At 37.7% G+C, this 3,480-nt stretch overlaps 1 non-coding gene across 1 annotated transcript; it reads right to left on the bottom strand.

Moving 5' to 3' along the window:
* Positions 1-1,085: 1,085 nt before the first annotated feature.
* LOC145557013 (small nucleolar RNA R71) lies at positions 1,086-1,192 on the bottom strand. Its single transcript, XR_014092096.1, has one exon. It is a non-coding gene; the product is annotated as a small nucleolar RNA R71 (small nucleolar RNA).
* Positions 1,193-3,480: the final 2,288 nt, after the last annotated feature.

Genomic DNA, 3,480 nt, shown 5'->3' with positions numbered 1-3,480 from the left:
GGTTAATTTATAAATGGTTAAGTCGAGATTCGAGAGATGAGATTTAATACCGGTAAATTAACTGTGTGATTGTAATACGTAGCGAAAGCCCTTTTTAATCTGATTAATTTATGCATTGATGATTGATTATTATGTTTTACCCTGGAATATTATTTATTGGTGAACCTATGCCCTAGACCTTTTAATTCATTGTTTTCTCCTTATTCTTAATCTTCGTAGTTTAGTTCCCTTTGATTATAATATTTTGGTTACTTCATAATCTGGATTATATTAGTTAATTAGGAATAAAAAGACTTGTTTCCCTGTGGATTCGACCCTACTTCCCTATCTATTATTAGTTAGTGGTTTTAGGAATTATGTTTGATTAGGTGATTCGACTTTAGCCTGTCAAAATTTGGCGCCGTTGCCGAGGAAACGGTTTTATTTTTATTTCTGATTATTTTTGTAGTCTAGGTTATTTCTTTTTGTCTCAGAGAACGTTAGTTCTTTGAGGCAAGTCTCATTTTTGCTTTTAGTTTTTTTTGTTAATGCCCAAGTGTTCCAAATCAGGCTACATCCCATTCTATCTTGAGATCGAACGATCCTTCCATAGACAGAAGAATCTCTACAAGCAAATTCTGGCGGATTCTGGTGATAATAATAATCATCGAGATCCTCCAACTGATTCTAGCGATTCAGAGGTATCATCAGATCTAGAATCACAGATGACGGCTCCAAAGAAGCTTAGTGATTACTCACAACCAAAGCTTACAGATTTTCCACACCTTACTCCCACTCCGGCTCTTGATGGAGTACAGTTTGAGATTAAACCCTAATTTATAACGATGATAGAAAAGAAGCAATTTAGTGGAGCTAAGGGTGAAGACCCAAATCTTCATATTGCTGACTATTGTCAGTACTATAATACCATCAGGCAAGCTGGGGTCATACAAGACCAAATCAGGGAGATTCTCTTTCCTTTTTCTTTAACTGGAAAAGCCAAATTATAGTTTAATGGTTTAAATAGAACTGCACTTGGTAAAACTGACTGGGAAACTCTTGTTTTGAATTTTTATAACAAATATTATCCTGCAGAGAGAACAGTTGTACTACGGAGTGCAATTCAGAACTTTGCCCAATAAACCGATGAAACTTTATATGAGGCTTGGGAGAGGTTCAAGGACCTACAAAGAGAATTCCCCCGCCATAATTTGGCACAATGGCAGTTAATCCAAGCCTTTTACAATGGCATTGGAAATTCATCTAGAATAATCTTAGATTCTGCAGCTAGTGGGAGGTTTATGAATCTTAATGTTGATGATGCAGGTCAAATTATCGAAGATATGGCGATACATAATTCCCAATATGGGAATCCTAGAGGCTTTGCTAACAAGGGGAAGCATAGTGTCGACTCTGTATCCTTTTTGCAAGCTCAATTAACCTCTATCTGCTAGAAATTAGATAATCTTACACTGCTAATATAGCTAATGTTTCTGCAATTAATAATAATGCTAAAGAGGCTTTATGTGAAAATTGTGGAATTTTAGGTCATTGGGAGCAAGATTGCAGGAGTTCCGTGGAGCAAGTTAATGCCTTTCAAGCTTATAGGCAGAATAACCCATACTCCAACACCTACAATCCTGGGTACCGGAATCATCCGTACCTTTCCTACCGGAGTACTAATGTTTAAAATCCACCACCACAAGAATCACAGGCGCCACAACAACAACAGCAGAAATATTACCACCCCAATGTTGACCAGAAGAACCAACAACTACAACCCTCCTCATCTTTCGACTCTGCTTTGGTAGAAATTAGAGCGATGCTCGTTAATATGCAGAAGCACAAGGAGAGTAGAGATGCACAAATTGATTCAATTCTAGCACACAATAAAATTGTAGATAATCAAATTGCGCAACTTTTTGCTACTCTACAAGCCCGTCAACCAGGAGCCCTGCCAGCACAGTCGACCAGGCCTACGGATCAAGCCTATGCAATTACTCTAAGGAGTGGTTCAAACTATGAAGGACCCCCTATTCCCAGAGACGATGAACCTGTTTTAATAAATAATTCTAATCTTGATTCCGTTAAACCTGACAATGTAGCTAATAGCCCCGCAGGAATAAAAAGTAGTACTAATATATATAATTCTACATTGCAGGGTACGACTCCAGGAAGGTGGCCACTCCAGATAAGAGCGATAATGCTCCAAATCCAGTTATCAAACTTCCATTCCCCAATCGTCACTTGAAAACAAATTTGGATAAGCAGTTTGGTAAGTTTTTGGAGATGGTAAAAGATTTAAAGGTAACAGTTCCCTTCACTGAAATAATCACACAAATTCCTGCATATGCAAAATTTATGAAGGAAATATTGACAAGAAAAAGGTCTATTAGTGAGGTAGAGACAGTAGCTTTCACTGCAGAGTGTAGTGCCGTACTTCAAAATAAATCTCCACCTAAATTAAAAGATCCGAGTAGTTTTTCTATCCCTTGTCATATTGGCAATCTAATGATTGATAATGCATTGTGTGATTTGGGTGCTAGCGTTAGTGTTATGCCGTTATCTGTGTGTTCTAAGTTAAATATGGGTAAATTAAAAGCTACTAATATTACTCTACAAATGGCTGACCGCTCTTTCAAATACCCCTTAGATGTTTTAGAGGATGTTCCTGTAAGAGTAGGTAAATTTTATATACCTGTTGATTTTGTTGTTCTTGATATGATTGAGGATACGCAAACCCCAATTATTTTGGGGAGACCATTCCTCAACACTACAGGAGCAATTATAGATGTGAGATGTGGTAAACTGACTCTATCAGTAAGGGACGATAAAATTATTTTTAATCTTAATAATACCCCTAAAAGCCCCATGACAAAGGAGAAGTGCTTTAGTGTTAATGTGTTCAAAGTTATTCTAACAAGCCCCAAGCTCTTGTAAAAGATCCCTTAGAGGCGGTATATTGTGTTGCATCCTTTACAGATGATAGACAAATGGCAGAAGGAAGTTGATGCAATAGAAGTAGAAGGAAAAGAAAATGCAATCTACTATTTAAGCAAGAAAATGCTCGAGTATGAAGTACGCTACACACCAGTTTAGAAATTGTGCCTCATATTGGTGTGGCCCACAACCAAGCTACAACATTACATGCTCGTGCATACAGTCTTTGTAGCTTCTCGAATGAATCCCCTTAAGTATCTATTTGAAAAGTCTACACTCAATGGGCGCATATCAAGGTGGATAGTCAATTTAGCCCAATTTGATGTAAGATTCATGCCTCAAAAGGCTATCAAAGGATCTGTGGTCTCGGACTTCCTAGCGGATTTCCCAATAGAAGATTCGACTCCAGTACACGACAACGAATTTCCAGATGATGACTTGATGGTCACAGAAGATGATACTTGGACTTTATACTTCGATGGAGCCTCAAACCAAAAGGGATGTGGCGTTGGAGTACTATTAGTATCACCTAAAGAAGAACATGTTCCAATCTCTATAAAG

This window comes from Chenopodium album, chromosome 8, assembly GCF_948465745.1.
Source record: "Chenopodium album chromosome 8, dcCheAlbu1.1, whole genome shotgun sequence".
Taxonomy (NCBI): Eukaryota; Viridiplantae; Streptophyta; class Magnoliopsida; order Caryophyllales; family Amaranthaceae; genus Chenopodium; species Chenopodium album.
The sequence above is the reverse complement of the archived record's forward strand: the minus strand, read 5'-3'. Positions and strand labels throughout refer to the sequence as shown.